Source organism: Sciurus vulgaris, assembly GCF_902686455.1.
Source record: "Sciurus vulgaris genome assembly, chromosome: 11".
NCBI classification, from domain to species: Eukaryota; Metazoa; Chordata; class Mammalia; order Rodentia; family Sciuridae; genus Sciurus; species Sciurus vulgaris.
Window position 1 is genome coordinate 36,488,956 of NC_136472.1, and position 20,385 is coordinate 36,509,340.

The window sequence follows — 20,385 nt, forward strand, 5'->3', positions numbered from 1 at the left end:
ACTATAATTGCAGAGATAAGTAATCATGACAAAAGCCTTGTGACTCTCAGAGCCTAAGATATTTACCATTTGGCCCTTTATGGAAAATATATGCCCACCCCTCTCCTATGCACTGTACTTCAACTTGACTTTCCACTTGAGGAAATATCACAGGTGCCCTTTAGGTCACTACATACAGATCGAGCACTCCTTTAAGAGCTGCCTATTCTCTCATAAGATAAACGAACTGCTACGTGTTCTATGACTTCATTATTGATGAACACCTAGGGTGTTTTTAGAGATCGTCCCCCTATGGGTGATGCTGTAATACACGTCTGTTTTTAAATCCTTCAGAAGAAAGTGAAGTAGTGAAGTCACCCACTTCACTAATGACCCTAATCACAAACACGCCACTCCCACCGTGAACTTCTCCAAGAGACAGTTGTAGAGCTGGCCCTGGGCGTGGCCAGACTCCGGAGGGAAGAGAGTTTGTCTCCACCTGGAAGTTCTCATAGATTCACCTGGAAGCTTCCCAGCTCTGCTGTCCTATAGAGCTTTTCCTGAGTCTCTGTTCTCTGTCACCACCTGCCACAGTATCCAGGAGGGCTTTCTGCCACTGACAGGGCAGAAGGTCTCTTGGGACAGAGCAGAAGTTAGGCTCGGGGAAAAGATAACCTTTGCTCCTGAAGATGGAAGGAATATACACACATAATTTGTGCCTGATTTTTCTGGGGGTCACAGACTCCTGACAACTCTAGAGCTTCTCCCGCCCCCAAATAAAATGTCTGTTTTTTTGTATAAACTCTACCTAAGTCAGGATGTGCACAGATGTCACAAAGATGCTGTTGGGCTGCACAGTCCTGGGTAGAAGCCCAGCTCCAGGTGCACGGCCATCATGCTTCCTATAGAGGCTTTCCTGCCCCTCGTCAGAAGTTCAAAGCCTTGCATGTGTCTCTGTGATTCATTAATACTTCCCTTCTTCGCACCATTGACCTTGTGCGTGAGGTTCCAAAGGTCTTCCTCAGGCTGGCAGTCACGTGCCCCCTTCTTCCTCGGGCCATCCTGTTTGGGAAATTAAACTCACTTCCGAGCCCTTGGGCCAACGCTCACTGGGCACAGATCACCACCATCAATCCCACCAGCAGACACATTTCTTCCTGTCACCGCTCTCACCCTGACCTGCCTTCCTAGCCTCCGGTGCAAGGCACCCTGGAAAGACCCTTTCTCTCTAGCATGTGACCATCTGGAACAGTCTTCCGGAACATTTCTGAAAGCTGTAAATCTTTGCAAACTGGATTTTCCTTTCTGGCTCCTGCCTGTAAATTTGATGACTCTGTTGTTACTAAATTTTAACAATGCAAGCTTGGCAAAAATGCTACTTAACAAATTGAATGGCCAAGGATTGACTCCTTTGGTGTTTGTGCTGCCCCCTACTGGTTAGAAAACAAGCACTATATACATCAATAGCTGGTCAGTCCCTTCTTGGTCAAAATGTTCATAGTTTTAATTTTTGTTGACTTTTGATCTCAGTCTTGGAAAGTAATGATCATCCTGTTATTTACAAAGGCAGAATCCACTGTCATCTATTTTAATGTCTCATAAAGTCCACTAAAGTGTTCTTATCCTCTGATCTAGTCATTTTTCTTTCCCTGATGAGATGAGACAAGTAAATAAGCAACTGTCCTCAGAGATGACCATCTTGTTGCTGCTGGGGATAGCAAAAAATCAGAAGGAGGTAAAATGTCCAGCAATAGGTGCTGTGATGTAGTCACCAGATGAAATAATAGGTTCACCTTAAAAATGATGTTAATGAAGAATTTTTTGTGATATGAAGAGAGGAGCATAATATGTTAAGTAAGCAAGACACAGACCCCCTCCATGTGGTGTACCACCCCAACCACATATGCATGGAAATAAATCTGAAAGCAGCACGGCAAAGCTCCATTCGGTCTTCCTAGAATAGTGGGATTAGGCTATTTTATACATTTGCACATCTTCCAATGTTCCTGTGAGTATTTGATACATTTAAAACCAAGAAAAAGCCGGGTGCAGTGGTGGACGCTTATACTCCTATGACTGGAAACTAAGGCAAGGGAATCTCAAGTTCAAGTCAGCCTCAGCCACGAGTGAAACGTTGCCTCAAAATAAAAACAAGAAGGGTCAGGGATGTCGCTCTGAGGTACCACGCCCCTGGGTTTAATCCTCCCTACCACAAAGATTAATTCAAAATGAAAGAAAAACATCACAAAACTGATTTCTGCAAGGCTTTAGAATCAAAGGACTTTTTGATTCTAAACTTTTAGGTTCATTTTGTAAGTAATAGAAGCCTCTCCCAAGTTTGATGGGTGGGGATTAGCTGCTCTCACACCCCAGGAAGCAAACTTTGGACCAAATCTTTCACGAACATCAGCAATTTTCTTTCTGTTTTTTTTTTTTTTTTTTTTTTTCTTTAGTGAGCAGGGATAATGTGGGCTTCTACAACTTAGATCAACCTCCACCTCGAGTGGAAGAATCTTCAAGGCAGTTGAAACTTTTTGGATGCAGAATTGCAGACCCTGATAGAGAGCTTCAGGCAGCCAAGAGATTTTCTTAATACCTAGAGGGCCACGCAGGGGCTTAGACTTCTTACTTATTTTGTACTCCCAGTGAATAATAACCAATTTATTATTCAATAATAAACCAATTTAACCAATCTACAAATCTTGACTATCACTCACAGATAGCAATTGAGAGCCCCCTTCTAACATCTATTATGCCTATTAGCATGCTACTAATTTTACCAATGAGAAACCATTTCTGATCTTTAGTTTGTTATTTAGCAAAACACTGGATGTTTCTGGAACATTAAGATCCCTGATGCATTTAAAATGGCCTCTTCTGGAGCGAGGCTTTCCTGAGACAATGCTAGCTGACCATCGTAAGTTAGAATAGGAGCTGTCCATGGGTGTGACTTCAAATAGCATTCACAACTCTCTCACAGTCTGTGTTGAGGTGTTTCTAAGTCATTACACACATAACAGCTATAAAGCAAGGAAGACGGTCCTGTCACAGGCAAGCACTCAACAACTATGTGGTTATGAAGTCAGATTAATTTTAAAAAATTACAAAACTCATTTCCACATGGTGATAAAACAAGGCTTTAGAATCAAAGGACTTGGATTCTGCGTAGCTTCATATTTTGAAAGTCGCATTTCCTACACGTACTTCCTTACAGATTTTGAACTAGAATGTCCTCTTTCTTTCCTTCCTCCCTTCCCTCCTTTCTAAATGTTTGAAACAACTCTACATGTATTTCTAATGGACGTGGCATCCTGAGCCAAATCATCCAAGTCACAACCTGGAGGGAATTGTCCTGGGACCCCAGATGCTTTTGAAGTCATCAGTCCTTCAAGCTGAGCGGTGAATCTTAGTTGTGAGTAACCAGACATTTTAGGAATCCCTTTTGCAAAACCATGCTCTCTACTGAAACAGAAGACAGTTCTGCCTTCAACCCAGTACCCTTCTTTCTGAAATCTGTTCTAAAGCTGTTCAAGCCAGTGCCCAGCCCTCAGTCCCTGGTGCATGACTGGCATTAAAGAAAAGGGGGAAAAAAAAAACTGCAGGATTTTAAAGAGAGACTCTAGGAGAAAACAAGGTGCTGGAATCACCCAATATTAGAAGAAGAATTTATTTTTTGTTATGAATTTATTTTTTTGCATTCCTTCCAGTCATGTGGCCATGTTTAATGGGGGAAGAGACTAGGGGGCAAAGGGTCTCTAGTCAGAAAACACAGAGGAGAGAACACTGCATCTCAGACTCTGAGGACAAGAAAGGATGCCCATCCTTACCCCACCTCCTGCCGCCAAGTCTCGCCACCCCTGAGGAATTCCAGAAGGAAGCCTACCTTGGTGTTCTGAGAAGCCTCCATTCAGGGGAGTTTATCAGAGAAATCAAAGCAGAAAGTATTCAGCTCAGATAACAGGGTTGACATTCTTCTCATTCTGCAAAGAACTGATCAGGGCAGAGGACCAGCCACATCTTCCTGAGGCAGGCCTGGTGGTCACTGAGAGCTGCCCGAGGCTCGCCTGGCATTTCCTGAAGTAATTTCTTTCTGCTGAACACAGAGCTTCTCCAGGGATGAGAGGATTGTGCTGGAACAACAATCCCCTCTGTTCTCCTGGGTCAGATGTTTCCCTGTTGACTGTCCCACTGGTTTTCAGCTTTGGAATTCCAGGCTGGTGTTGATAGACTTTTTGTTATTGTGACACATACCTGAGAAAGTCAACTTAGAGAAGGAAAGGTTTGTTTTGGCTCATGGTTTCGGCCCACGGTCATTGGCTTCATTGCTCTGGGCCTGAGATGAGGCAGAATATCATGGCAGAAGGGTATGACAGAAGAGAGCTACTCAGCTCATGGCAGCCAGAGCGGAGAAAGAGAGAAGCCAGGGACAAGATATCCCAAGGCCATGTCCCCAAGGACCGACTGCCTCCAACTAGGTTCTCCCTCCTACAGTTTCCACCACCTCCCAGTGACCTGTTCACCTTTGAATCCCTCAACAGGTTGATTCGCTGATGAGGTCAGAGTTCTCATGATTCAATCTCTTCCCCAAATCCCACATCTGAACATGGCTGCATTGGGTACAAGCCTTCCCACACACGGGCCTTTGGGTCACTTTCCAGATGCATAACACAGATCAAACCAGCCTACATAATAAGAGCATGGTAATAATAAGAAAAACAGGAGCCATCATTATGGGAAATTCCCTGAGGACTGGTACCAGGGTAAGCACTGTGCGTTCACTACCTGTCCCCCTGAGTCTTCTGCATCCTCCCAAGAGCTCTGCCTCTACCCAGGCATTCAGGAACATTCCTGAAGATGTGATGCAGAGATGGACAGGGAGAGAGGGAATCCCAGTGTAGACCACACAGCAGTAAATTAAGCCAGTTCCCATTCATGAACTGACTCCTCCCGTGTCATTCCGAATTTCCTTCCTCTTTAGGTGTCTTCCCCTCTTGTGGTTCCCTTCCCCACTCTCAAGTTCTGAGAGCCATTAAACACTCGATCCCACCCCGCTAAGCCCACGGGTCCCTCAGCTCAAGGAAAGGCAGCCCGGCCACTTGGCCTCAAGCCCGCCTCGTGGGGAGGGGCGCAGCAGGTTCCAGCCACCGCCTGCTCTCACAGACTCTTGAGGACATTCCTGAGAGGCAGAAACTCTGTCATGTTATCCTTCCCATGCTGCACATCACGAAACAGGCTCAGAGACTAACTTCCCTGCTGTCACTTGGCCAGACTCAGACCTCGGAGCTCCAGGGACATGGGTGGTCTTAATGACTGCTTGCTGTGACCACCGTCCCAGTGAGCCCCAGAGAGTCTGGGTTCAGCCCGTGTTCTTCGCATCGAAGCTCCCTGCTCTGGGATCTTCCAATCACCCTAACTACACTCGAAGGTGGCCCTGTGTGGCATCCGGAGCTCCTGGCACACAGAAGTGCTCAAGGGACAGCTTCTGCTCCTAGTGTGGTCTCAGGATGGCCACTGCCCACTGAACCAGCCATATTCCTGCTGCCTGTAAATTATGGAGCTTTCCAAGTGAAACTCACATGAGTACTTGCATAGGAAGAGGGTTCCGTTTCCCGAGGGCATCGGGCAAATAACTCTACCAAATTAATCTCTCAGTGTGTGACAGGTTCCATTTATCACCACACTGTGCACTTGGCAGCCCAGGGGGCGCTCAGGCAGGCTGGCGACCACTGTGGACACCGGGATGAGGACCGAGATGGTTGCCTGACCTGCTATCACAGTCCCACCCGCCGCCCACCCCACCAGCTCCCCAGAGAGATTCCGGGACTGAGACAGATTACACTTGTTTATGGGCTAATGTTTCAGTGAGGGTTGGATGGAACCCGAATAGAACTAATTAATTTTCTCCGTTCCAAGAGAGATAAGGGGAGGCTGTCCCCGCCACAGCTGGCTCTGAGATGGCCCCAGAGACTCTGTCAAGTGCTCACCCTGCTCCCTAGTGCAAGTTCGCCTCGTTCAGCACAACAAGGAAAAACAGCCTTTTCCTGCCTGTCTGTTCTTAGCATAGGAAATCAGCTGGGTGGTTTTCTATTTTCAATGGGTCAACTTCAGGCAGCCCAGGGGGCAGGGGCTGGTCCCCTCGTGTTCCCCTCTCCTTTTAGAGCAGGGACACAGACTCCAAGGTCTGCATGGAGAGGTGACAGTGAGGGACGGAAGAGCAAAGGCTCTGATGCCAGGATGTGGGGGTGGGTTCCAGACCTTCCACCGTGAATGCAGCTCGGGGTCCTCTTCTGTAGAGTGGGGGAAACGACAGCCCCTCGTGCAAAGGTGACAGTGGAAAACTAAAAGACAAGCACTACTTCACAGGAGAAGAAATACGATCAGTCAACAAGTCTCTGAAAAAATGTTCAACGTCTCTAGCAATTAGAGAAAAGCAAACAAAAACTCACTGAGAGTCCATCTCACTCGAGTTAGAATGGCGATGATCAAGAATACAAGCAACAACAGGTGTTGGCGAGGATGTGGGGAAAAAGGTACACTCATACATTGCTGGTAGGGCTGCAAATTAGTGCAACCACTCTGGAAAGCAGTATGGAGATTCTTCAGAAAACCTGGAATGGAACCACCATTTGACCCAGCTATCCCACTCCTCAGGTTATACCCAAAGGACTTAAAATCAGCATGCTACAGTGACACAGTCACATCAATGTTTATAGCAGCTCAATTCACAATAGTCAAGCTATGGAACCAACCTACATGCCCTTCAACAGAAAAATGAATAAAGAAAATATGGTGTATATGCACAATAGAATATTACTCAGTTGTCAAGAAGAGTGAAATTATGGCATGAGCAGGTAAATGGATGGACCTGGAGACTATCATGCTAGGTGAAATAAGCCAATCCCAAAAAACCAAAGGCCGAATGTTCTCTCTGACATGCAGATGTTAACACACACTAAGGGGTGCAGGGAGAATAGAAGTTCATTGAATTAGACAGAGGGGAAGGAAGGGAAGGAAGGGGTAGGGAAATAGGAAAGACAGTAGAATGAACAGACACCGCTTTCCTGTGTTCATATGTGAATACACGACCAGTGTAACTCCACATCCATCATGTACAACCACAAGAATGGGAAGTTATACTCCATGCATGCATAATATGTCAAAATACACTCTACTGTCATGTTTATCTAAAAAGAACAAAATTTTAAAAGTATTTTTTTAAAAAAAGGCCAAGCACATAGAACAGTGCTGGACACAGAGTCAAACACATGTACACTCGGTCTCATTGCTATTATTGGCGGCGGCCACTGAAGACAAAGAATGCAGCAGCTGCAGGTGTCCGAGCAGTAGGGTGGAGGAGCTGTGCCAACCCACAACATCAGTGGGACTGTGCTCCACCTGAACCTGGCAGCCTGAGCCCGGGGCATGTGGACCCAGCACTTCCAAAGCCTTTGGGGTTTTCAAGAGAAGCCCCAAATCCAGACTCTGTGCAATATCTTCTAATTTTAAGTGCTGACTGTGAATTAAAATACAATGCCGAGCATTGGGCAGGGCTAAGCAAAATGTGTCAGTGACCAGATCCAGCTGGGGACCCAGACTGCAGACTGGGCTCAGTTTCTCCCTCCCGTGCCACCTTGGAGATCAAGCTACCAGCCTGCACGGGACACAGAGGCAGACCGATTGGTTTTTGTCACTCCAAGTGGGATTTATCCATCAAAGGGGAAGGGAGGGAACAAGTGGCAGCTGAGACTCAAAGGGGGACTGATAGGGTGGCAGGGCCCAGGCCAGGGGCACTCCCAGGGACAAGGACCTCCTGGCCCAGCAAAGCTTCCCATTGGGTCTGGGTAGCAGGCACAGCCCATGGTGTGGATGGCTATTTTAAATGATGCCAGTAAATATTTGAATCCTGTGATCAGCCCTGCTTTCCAATTGTCATTTTTACATATTGACTAAGAGCCTGAGCTCAGGAATCAAGTTGCCTGGATTGAATTCTGGCTCCACCCTTTACTAGCTGTGTGATGTTGGTCAGGTAACTTCCCTTCTCTGTGCCTCATCTGTAGCTGTAAAAATCCACAGTGCCTGCCTCCTAGCTGTTGAAAGAAAAAAAATAAAGTAAGACTAGCAGAGTGCCTAACGCATAGTCAATACTTAATAAATGTTATGAATATAAGTAATAATCATTTAAATAAATGTCAGCTTTTATTCCTCAATAAAGCAACAGAAATTTATGAAGTATTTAATGACAGGCACAAGCGTCAAAACCGGACGCTGTGGGAAATCGGATCTTGAGGCCGGGTCTTGCATCTTAGGTAGTGTGAAGTCCCCAACATAGAGGGCAATGCCAGGAGAGAGGCAGGGGACCCAGAAATGTTCATTGAGTAAGGGGCTCAGACCTCAGGGAATCTGGAACGAGGGCAGGACTGGGGGTAAGGCTTAAATGTGTAAAAAATGAACAGTCAAAGGTTCAAGCTGGTCAGGTCATTCAAAGCAGAGCAATCCAAGGCCGGGACACAAGGATCTCAGGAAGCACATCCACGCTCCTCACCCGAAGAGCTCGGTGTGGGAGGGAGAAGTCGGGAGAGGCTCTCAGGCTCACTGGGAGCTCAGACAGGGACAAAAGGCGTTCCAGGGGACCCAGGGCATGGAGAGGCAGCAGCGCGGTGCCAGGCGTGTTTCAAGAACGGTGAGTAACGAGGGGGACAGAATTCAGACCAGCAAGCAGGTGAAGGAACCCTTGAGAGCGGACCTGAGTCTTGCTTGAAAAAGGTTTCCAGAGCCAAGCTGTGGTAGAGACCAATAGATATCTCCCCTTCTTCGTTTTTAACAACCTATCTAATACATTAGCCCATGGACTGTATTTTTCAGACTCACTAGTGACTAGGTGTGGCCATCTGACAAATGGGACTTAAAGGAAAGTCCTATGTGTAAATTCTGGAATGTAGACACGATGTCTGGACCTTCAGCAGTCATCTGAGACTGTGAGGAAGAACATATAAATTTCCACATATGAATTTTGGGGGAAACCAACTTCAGGCTTATAGCAGTTACAATACACTTCAATAATGTCGGAAACAATTGTTGCTTTGTCATTGATCTATCTAAATTGACATGCTTGGTGACTTGGGCTGGAGCAGAAATTACCATGTAACTCAGGAAAATACATAAAAAGGGGGACTCCTAAGTTAGACTGCCTGCTTTCCATATTGACAGCATTAATTATAAGCTCGTGACCTTGTCAAGCCACTTGAATCCTCTGTGTCTCCATTTCTTCTTCATTCATAAGATAATAGAGATAACTTTCATGCTAGGATTACTGTAAAGATTAAGTTAGGCTTGCTACTCATTGAGTTGTGTTTGCTGTGTACCTGTAATGGGCCCCACATCGTGTTAGGTGACGAGGAATCAGAGGTAGGCACACTGTTAAGGGACAGAGGTGCCTCTCTAGTGAGGGAGAAAGACAATAAATGATGAAATGAGCTCCTTCCTGCAGTGACGACTGTTATACAGCTTGGGAAAGCAGGCTGTGTGGGTGAATCGCTGCTGGCAGGCAAGAGGACTCTACATGGGAAGTAGAGGAATATTTTCCATTATTTGTGACAGCTATAGATTTATAACTTAGAAGAATGCCTATATCTCTTTGACTAACAATCACATTTATTCATTCAACAAACTTTCCTTGAGCCCCTGCCAGGCATCTTAGTCACAGAGGGACGACAACAGAGAGCAAAACAGAAAAAGCCCCGTTCTGCTGGAGATGGCATTATACATTTTAAGTTAATCTAGTTTTCCTTTGTAAACACGCTTACATTTGAAAAATGCAATCTGCTGGTTGGTTGGCAGACACAGCCAAATGGTGAGGGTGACAAAAGATGAGCCTGTTGCAGGACATGCAGGGCCCAGGCTGCTCCGAGTCCCCAGAAGGAGGAGGGTCTACAGCCGCTGCTTCACGCCAACCGCAGGGCCATGTTCCCTCCCTCCTGGACTCAACTCTGCTGTCTCCTTCTTTGACTATGTTTTGAGGCCGACCCACAATGAAATCAGAAGACACCCATCGCAGGATTACAAACAGGCCTCCTAACAGACATCACAGAGGCAATGCTCCACGAATCCAGGAAACTTGGAATAAAGAAATATTTAGAAAGTGTTTTTTCATTTTTTCTGATGATATAGTTGGCTGACCATGAGTTGCACTACGGAAAGCCTAGTGTTTTGAATTTACTGATATCCCACAATTATTCTGTCAAAGTGCCCACGTGAGTAGGCCATATCATGCCTGCATCAGACATCAATGCCATGTACTTGAGAACAATTTGTAGATCAAAGTCGCCTGGACTTGGCAGTTCAATGAACAGTGGACAGTGTCCCAGTGTGTGGCTGCCCTCCCCCAAGCCAGTTCCCATCCTGAGTGGCTCCGACTCCCCCCACAGGGAAATAGGAGTTGAAGAACTGTGTGGTGACTTTTATTTCCATAAATTCATTTCACATTACCCACCCCAACACTCAAGCTGACTCCCTTTCTAAAAAGGCTGAAAAAAATCTCTCTCTCTTTCTCACTACTGGGATTGAACCCAGAGACACTCTACCACTAATATACCCAGCCTGTTTTTTTTTTTTTGTTTTGTTTTTTTTTTTTTAATTTTGAAACAGGCTCTAGAGAAATTGCCCAGGCTGACCTCAAACTTTTGATCCTCCTGCCTCAGCCTCCAGAGTAATTGGAATTACTTTGAGAACCATGCCTGGCTCTCCAATGGGTAATATTTGTGCAAAGATCTCTGCTCAGTGCATAGATGGTGACTTCAATGGACATTCAGAATGGAAGTCAAATGATCGAGTGAAATCCCAAGAAGCATTTTTAAAAAGTCACCTAAGGAAGGCCCTCAGGGAGGGAAGTGTTCTGCAGCCAGGGCAGGGGGACTCGGGGCTGCTCCCTGGCAACCTCAGTTCAAGGAGCAGCGCTGTGCACAGCTCGCTTGCTCGCTCGCTCAACAAAGGCTCCTTTAGCCCCCGCTGCCCAGTGCTGTTCTGAGTTAGACACTGGAATGAAAGGTGGAGGACGAGATGCGAACCATCTAGCGTGTGAGAAAGCTATTAGTCAAACTGTCACGCCAATACAAAATTACATACTGACGGGAGTGCCACGCAGGAAAGGTAAATCTAAAGCAAAACAAGGAAAGGGATCTGACTTAGGCCGGAGTCAGGATGACCTGAGAGCTGAAGGACAGAGGGGTTGACGGGCAGAAGGGAGGGGACGGCATTCCAAGCAGAGGGAAGCAGTCAGTAAGCCCCTGCTGGCCTGCCAGGGAGCTAAGGGCAGTAAATGCTGGCTGAGGTTCCAAATGGAGCAGCGGAGGGAACGGAGGCCAGATTGGGCAGATTTGGGGAGCAACTGAAAACCACAGAAGAGCTTTGAGCAGAGAAAACAATATAATCAGATGCTTATTTTGAAAACAAAATGCAAGTGGCAGACAAATCCCTATCTTCTTCCGTAGTCATGAAATACCCCCCACCCCGCCCACCGAGACCATCCAGGAAAAGGACTACATTTCCCAGCCCCCTTTGCAACTAGGCGGTTCCTGACTAAATCATGACCAATGGCACGTAAGCAGATTTGTCAGTGGGCGGGGCTTCTGAGGTCTCTTTAAAGAGGGAACTAACCATCAGGAAGAAAGTAGGCCTGGTCCTGACTTGTGGGATGCCTTGCCAATCCCGAGCCACTTCAGATATTTAATTTCTTTTTATTGTACTCATACATTGTTGCATGGATGAACCACTGTTTGTTCAATCCACTCACCAGAGGATGGACATTGGGGTAATGTGCTGTTTCGCCCTATTGTGAACAAAGCAGCTGTGAACACTGATGTACAGCTTTGGTGCAGACGTATGTTTTATTTTTCTGGGTAAATACCTGAGAGTGAACCGGCTCAGTCATTTGATCTCCTAGAACAACATACACAAGTGTCTGTCGAACAACCTAAGAATTTCCATTCCCACAGGCACTGAGCAAGAGAGCCAGTTGCATCACATCCTCAACCCCTAAATGGTATTTTCGGACTTTTGAATTTCAGATATTTTAATGGGCTCTCAGTGAGCTACCTACCTTTTTATATGGGGGTGGGGGAGAGCCTTAATTGTGTTTAAACCTTGCTGTTTTGGATTTTCCATCACTCCCAGACAACGCTGATCATCCTAAATAATGAAAACAAGACCAGAAGGAAGAAGGCCTGTTAGGAGACTCCAGTGGTTCCCAGGAGAGGTGATGCTTGACTGTGGAGGGGAGAGAAGTAGAAGGCAGAGAAATGGATAGACTGGCAAGGTATTTGGGAGAGAAGGGATTTGGAGTTTGGCAATGGATTAGGCATGGAGGGTTAAGAAAATCACTCAGGTCACAGAGCAGAGGAGTCGGCCTAAGACCCATGCCTCCTCAGAGCTGGTAAAGACCCCCAATCCCTGTTGTTTGTCCCCAGGATGCCAGAGTCACATGTAGAACTAGAAACCGACCCAGCTTTGGCCCTGGTGAACCTGTGGTTTGGACGGTGCAGTTGCCTGCGTCCGAGGAGGATGAGCAAATGCTGAGGATTTCTTTTAATAATATTGTTTCTAGTTTTATTACTACTCATGAAATGATTGTTATCCTCTTTTAGTTTTAATTGCAGGTGTGAGCTGCAGAATGAAAGCACTTAAATAAGAATGAGTCCACCTAAAGCCAAAAATTAAATTAAAGGTTTCAGGTGGAACTGAACAGACACTTCGCGGAAGACATACAATTGATCAACAAACACACGAAAAAATGATCATCGTCTCCAGCGATTAGAAAAATGCAAATCAAAACTACTCTAAGATTTCATCTCACTCCAGTCAGAATGGCAATTATCAGGAAAGCAAGCAACAATAAGTGTTGGCGAGGATGTGGGGGAAAAGGCACACTCATACATTGCCGGTGGGAATGCAAATTTGTGCAGCCACTCTGGGAAGCAGTATGGAGATTCCTCAAAACGTAGGAATGGAACCACCATTTGACCCAGTTATCCCACTCCTCAGGTTATACCCAAAAGACTTAAAATCAGCATACTACAGTGATGCAGCCACATCAATATTTATAGCAGCTCAATTCACAATAGCCAAATTATGAAACCTACTTAGATGCCCTTTAACAGAAGAATGGATAAAAAAAAGTGATATATGTATATATATATACATATATCATATATACATATATATGTGTATATATATGATATATATATGTATATATGATGGAATATTACTCAGTTATCAAGAAGAATGAAAATTATGGCATTTGTCGGTAAATGGATGGAGCTGGAGGATATCACGCAAAGCAAAATAAGCCAGTCCCAAAAAACCAAAGGCCTGAATATTTTCTCTGATATGCAGATGCTAATTCACAATGGGGAGAGGCTAGGGAAAAATAGAGTTACTTTAGATTAGATACACAGGAGTGATGAGAGGGGAGGGGGTATGAGGATAGGAAGGATTATAGAATGAATCAGACATTATTACTCCATGTACATATATGACCGGTGGGATTCTACATCAGGTATACCTAGAAGAATGAGAAATTATATTCCATTACATATGATGTAACAAAGTGCATTCTCCTGTCATGTATAATAATTAAAACAAATTTAAATTTTTAAAAAAAATTATAAAGGCTTTAGGTGAATGGTTTCTATCTCATTCTCAAAGCAACCCTGTTTTTCTGCATTTTACAGATAAGGAAACTAAGACTCAGAGAGATTAAGTAACTTGCCCAAGGTCACACAACTTGTAAGAAGTGATATTTCTTATATTTTGGAACTTCTCATCCAAAATGGAGAATTATGAAAAGTGATCTGTTGGAATTACCATGAGAAGGAAGCATACGAGAAGACCATTCATGAACCCAAACACAGGCTCAACGATGGGCAAATTTCTTTGAATGTTTTAGATCTTTAAAATTCGTGTACGTGTTGCCTTCTCCACCATCAATCATCCATACTTGTTTTTATAAATAAATCCTACTTACAAGGATTAAAACTGGACAGCCTAGAAAGGATCAGGGGGATCCTCTGGCTGTCCACACCCATTTGCAAAACAATTTCGTAGGAGGAAGAACCTGCAGTCACGAGGGGCTAGGATGCAAGCCCAGCACCCCACTTCCTAGCTTTGTGACTTCATGTAAATTCCTTAGCGTTGCCAATTCTTAGTTTCCCAACCTGTAAAACGAAAAAAAAAAAACTTTGTTGGGTTGATGAGTAAGAATGAATAGAGTCGGGTGAGGTGACACACACCTGTAATCCCAGCGAGTCAGGAGGCTGAGACCGGAGGATCATAAGTTCAAAGACAGCCTCGAAAATTTAGCAAGTCCCTAAACAATTTAGCAAGATATTATCTCAAAATAAAACATAAAAAGGGTTGGACATGTGGCTCAGTGGTTATGTACCCCCTGTGTTCAATCCTCAGGATTAAAAGAGCCAGAGAGAGAGAGAGAGAGAGAGAGAGAGAGAGAGAGAAAGAGAGAGAGAAACGAGGATGAATATGGAGAGAAAGGTAATGGGAACCACAATATATAACACTTTGAAGACTCTTTTTCTGAAATCTCTTATCTGCCCAAAATAAGAACCTCTCAGAAGAATTCAACCATCAAAATCTCCTCCCAAGAGTTTTGCAATCAGGGAAGATTCGCTCTTATCACCAGGGATGGCACCAGGTTAAGAAATCCTCCAGACGTGTACTGTCATACCCCCCCCCCCCATCTCCCTTCTGTTCTCAGAGGGGTCTGTTACCTTTGCTAACAGTCATTCATTCCCTAACAGGTGCTCTTCTTCCCCTCCTCCCTGCCCTGTTAAGAGGGCATAGATGTCCTGTGATGGTTAATTTTATGTATCAACTTGGCTGGGTCACAAGGTGCAAAGATACCTGCCTAAACATGATTTCTGGGTGTGCCTGTGTGTTTTCAGATGAAATTAACATTGGAATAGATGTTGTCCCTGAGGTGGGTGGATATCATCCAATCCTCTGAGAGCCTGAACAGAACAAAGACTGAAAGAAAAACGAGTTTTCCTTTCCTTGACTGGGATTTCCACCATTGGCTACCTTGGCGCTCTGATTGCAATGTTTGTGTTCCCTCCAAAATTCATGATGAAAATCAGTGTGGTGGTCATAAGTGGTGGAGTCTTTAGGAAGTGGTTTGGCCATGAGGGCTTCACTCTCATGGATGGGATTAGAGACCTTATAAGACAACCCTTCATTCCCTTTCTCCAGGTGAGAACAAAGCACCTAAGGTGCCATCTTGGAAGCAAAGGCAGGCCCTTACCAGTCACTGAACCTGCTGATGCCTTGATTTTGGACTTTCCAACCTCCACAACTGTGAGGAAATAAACTTCTGTTGTTTATAAATTACCTGGTCTCAGGTATTTTAGTGTAGCAGCAGGAAGGAACTAAGACACCTGGTTCTTGGGCTTTGGGACTCACCCTAAATTGCACCTCTGGTTTTTCTGGGTTACCAACTTCCAGACAGCAGACCGTGGGACTTTTCAGCCTCCATGATCACAGGAGCCAATTACTCAAAATAAATATATCTTATCCACCTCAATGCCTAAAACCTTATCCTATTGCCTCTGTTCTTTGGAGAGTCCCAACTAACAACAAGCCCCAAGAACTAACCAGCTCCTTGAGTCACATTTTTCTGTGAAGTCTTACCTATGCACTTGAATAAAAATCTCTTTTCTTTTGCTAAGCTCTTGACAGTTCAGCTCATGGCTTAATTCATGTGCTAAGCTAAGATTGAATGGAGTTATTATACGTTTTTCAAATTGGTTTTAATATCAGAAGCATTTCAGTGAAAGACTGAGCTTGACATTCTCTCTCTGAAAACGATGAAGTTTCTTGGACTATCAGCCTGCTCTTAATAGGAGATTGTAAATGGTTTCTCTTTACCTTTTGAATAATCTTCCCAGGAACCAAAGATTCTGTGTCTTCAGGAGTAGTTTTCATGTCTTTTTATTTAATAGAACCAAGTCTTCTTTTAAGAAACAGTGACCTATGACCCTATCTAATGAAGGACTCACTCCCTTTTGACAACTACTCTAAATCAAATTGTAAATGAAGTCTTCTTAGCCTCAAACTGAATTCGAGATTCAGAAGGCTCCTGAAAAATCTCTAAGGATTTATTCCATCACCTTCCCAATAGAGGGATGTTAAGTTCATGAGGTATATTTGCTATTCTAAGTTGCATAGGAAGCATTGTCAAATGGGAAGAGATTCTTAACCTTCCCTATATTTGTCTGGGTTTATGTTATATTAAGTATTTCAGAAACTATAGAAAGTTCCTAGAAATCTGTCAGTGCTCTTGCTGTCCTGGTATGTCATAATTTTGTTTATTATCTTTAAAAGTCATGTGTGTCACAGAAACAACCAAATTTCCCACTTCTTTATCTTATAATGAATCTCATGATATCTTTAACCATGGATGGGTTTAATCCTTTGGTCATTCAGAGATTATCTTTTTATTCTGATACCCTCTGAAGGTTCTTGGAATCACCCGGAGGCCAACAAGAAACCCATGGCAGGGACTATGACAGGCAAGCAGAAATACAGGTTCCTGGTGACATTGCCTAAGACACTTTAAGATCCAACCAGCAGATTGAGGTAGGATTTCCAGAACTAATGGACAAGTAGATGGGTTCATAAAACTGCTAACCCAAGACCAAGGCAGAACAAGAATTAATTCCATGGGTCTAAATGAACATATGAAGAATGACTACAATTTTATGACCTTTTTGTTTAGAGCACTGTTGGTTCTTGGATGTTGGTTTGGTGGATATAAGGAAACTCCTCTGTTTTCTTACGCTATTACTTACAGCAGCTTAATAGTTTATATTTCTGTAAACAGAACTAAGATCTGCATCTTTCTCCCCATTTGATCCCTCCAGAATTCAGAGACTTACTGAGTATTCTTGTTTCATGGCAATATAGTTATTTGCATAAGTTCAATAATAATTTGTTCTCCTTCCAAGAGAACATAATTGGAAACATCTGTTGTGTTAGCACAGCTTTAACTGCATTGTCATATTTGAGGATGATTGCAGGGAGTCAAATATGACCACCTTTAAGGAACTGAGATTTTGGAGTCAATGCTTACAAACCCCTCTTGAAAAATTATCCTGGTCCCTACATTACAGGGTTCTCAGCCTTCCAACTTCTGGGAAGTTAAAAAAAACATAAACTTATTTTGAAGACCTCAAGAAGAGAAGAATTCACCTAAATCTACAGATAATTACAAGGTAAGTCTGAAGGCAAGTTCTGGGCTTTGGCTTCCTAGCCTCAAGAGGCTCTTAAAAGTCCTGAATTTCCAGTAAAAGCAAACTTTAAAAGACTTGTGTGGACAATTACCATTTTGCTGCACTTATGCAAATTTAATGAGGCTAGACTTACTTTGATTGTCTTGGATCAAAATGGGAACAACTGTAGAGAGAAATGTTCAATGGAAAACTCACCTTGCGTATCATCAGACTCTAGTCCTTTGCATTGCCTGTGAGTAATTCTGGACTCTTTGTAAAAGGGATATTGCCATCTTAGTTTGTCAGTAACTAATGTTTCCATTTTTCTCCCACCACTGAGGACTAGATCTGCCCTTTCCCCAAAACCCTGGAAGCTGAAGCTGTACAACTTCATATAACTTCAAAGGATTTATCACAACAGTCTGAGAAAGTTCACCAGAATACCTCATCTCCTGTGCTCTGCTCCAGGAAATAACCGCTCCTGTGACATTACCACTACCGTCCTCACTCCATCATCTAAGGACACTTCGAGTCCAATGTGTAGAAATCTTCTCAAGTGGTTGCACTCTGGACTTTAAAAAAATGGTTTTATAGTCTGCTCCAACTATTCATCTTTCTTTTTCTCTGGCTTCCACAGAATGCCCTTCATTGCAGGCCTGATTTCTTGCACCACGTAAAGGGTGACTGCAGCGACTCCACTGCTCCCACCTGCACCACTACCGCCTGTGCAACTGGTCTGACCTTTCCCAAGACAGGGAGACGCATTCCATGAGATATGGAGCAATCAGGAGCAATCGCATAACTTAGATCCTTATCTGTAAAACTTCCAGGCAAGTTTCAGATGAGGCAAATGGAGAGGGCGAAAATATACCACCATGAGGAGTCTTTCTTCCTGAACCCCCTTACCTGCCTAAAAGCCGAGCTTCCCAAAGGAGCCCAGTGCTCATAAATCCCCTCCCTGGGAATTTTGCAACCACAGGAGATTAATTCCTATCCCTGGAGATGTGAACTTGGCATTGGGAGAAGAAATTACCTAAAAGACATTGTCACAAACTATCGGACCTCCCATCTATACTCCCAAGGGTCCATTTATCTTTGCTAAAAGTCATTTGCCTCTAAGTCCCCTTCTCTCCTCTTCTTCCCCTATTATACAAACCCCAACTTCTGTTTCTTTGAGTCACATTTCTCTGTGAGCTAAGTAAACATGGAGTGAAATCTCTTTTCCCCTCCAAAGGCTCCTAGCACTTTGTACTTCGTCTCCCACGGGCCTCAGAAGAATCCACCCAGATGCAATAACAGGGTTGTATTTTTATTGCCCCTAACTGGGCAAGGTTTGAGCAACCACTTATCCCGACGTTTCATTAGTCCCTTAAGAATGGTTTGGATTCTTCAAATAGTCATGATCTTTGCAGAGGCCATTTAAAAGTTGCTTTAAGAGCTTAGCAACTTTAATCAAAACAATCTAATGGAGCCTCTGGGTGTGTGGGGGGCAGTGCTGGAAAGAGGGAGAACCGGTTAAGGGCACCATGAGGGTTCAGTCATCCACATGAGGAACATGGGCCCTTCTGAAGGACAAACGGCTGACTCAGGGTCTGCAAATAAATAGAACTGTTGGGGAGGAGGAGCAGAGAGAAGGGAGGAAGGGAATTGAAAGAGAGAGGAGGCAGGTAGAGGCAGTGTTGGTTTGGGTCTTGAGTCCAGTAAAGCAAGTGGTAAAACTTTTTGGAGAAAAATTGGGAAAATTGAATATAGACTGGGTATTCGAAGATTCCATTAGAACTGAATCGTGGATTGATGTCAGTTTGTGTGTGATTGTGACAGTGTGTGTGTGTGTGTGTGTGTGTGTGTGTGTGTGTGCTTGTCCATTTTTAGTGGAGACACACACTGAAGTATTTATGGGTGAAAAACTATAACATTTGTAATTGGCCTTAAATGGACTAGAAAAGAAAATAATGGTGTATTTTGGTGGAGGGGAGATGGGAGTTAAATAAGAACAAAAAATGTGGGCTGGGGTGGTAGCTCAGTGGTGGGGCACTTGCCTCACACACATGAGGCTGTGGGTTCGATCTTCAGCACCACGTAAAAATAAATAAATAAAATAAAGGTATCGTGTCCATCTACAACTGAAAATATTTTTAAGAAAACAAAAATGTTGATAATTATTAAAGTTGGATGATAGATATGTGGGTATTCATAATACTATCTAATTTTGCATATTTGAGAGGTTAACTAAGGAAAAAGTAAAATAAAAAGGCAGATATTCTTGCCATAGTTTGGGGAGAAATTTGAAATATACATCAAAAGTAAAGAAATGTTTACCTCTTAATTTAAAAAATAGGGAAAGAAACCTTGGCATTTTTGCAAACCTCAACAATTGATTCACAGGAATCTACCCTAGGACCTGGACATGTGTAAAGACAAATGACTATTTACTCGAGAGGGGGGTTCTGTTGTCAAGACGTGAAAAGCAATGATTAAAACCTTTAGAAACTGATTTAACTTATGGTGAAGGAATATGGAGTGTATCATGCCAACACAGAAAATGGTGTTGTTGAAGAATATTAACCAATACTTTTTTTTTTTGTGGTGCTGGGGATTGAACCCAGGGCCTTGTGCTTGCAAGGCAAGCACTCTACCGACTGAGCTATCCAACCAATACTTTTTTTTAGCAATATATATCTTGTAAAAATTGTATACAAAAGGTGAAAAAAAAGAGTTACCAAGTAATTGGTACACTATAATCAGACTTTTATTAACATGAAAAGAGAATAGAGTTATTTGACTAAAAGAGAACAGGAAGATGTATCTCAAAAGTCAACAGTGGTTTTCTCTAGTAGAATATGGATGACTTATTTCCTACTTTTTAGTTTTCTGCATTATCTACAATTCTAAAAAGTATGCATTTGTTTCAGATGCATTTAAGAAGAATAAATTAAGATTATTGATATTAAATACCATGTTTTACAAACTCAGAAAGTACTGGTTTCCCCTAGAATTTTCCAGGCCCGTAATGACTCCCCTAAGGCATAATCATTTTTAAGAGCCGAACTTAGAATTTTACATATGTCCAAACCAGAGGCTGCAACTCCCAGCCTAGAGATACGGGGTGTTTCCAGCATCTCACAGGGTTTTC

General features: G+C 43.7%; 1 protein-coding gene across 3 annotated transcripts in view; it reads right to left on the minus strand.

Annotated features, from left to right (window-relative positions):
• Positions 1–20,385, minus strand: part of LOC306640269 (proline-rich protein 5-like) — a 185,983-nt gene that overhangs the window by 140,649 nt on the left and 24,949 nt on the right. Inside the window, exon 2 of one of the 3 annotated variants that reach the window (XM_079104410.1) lies at positions 12,074–12,162. The exons of the other annotated variants lie outside the window; for them this stretch is intronic. The gene's annotated coding sequence lies outside the window, so the exon portion shown is untranslated. The remainder of the gene's footprint in view (positions 1–12,073; positions 12,163–20,385) is intronic. 3 annotated transcript variants of the gene reach the window in all.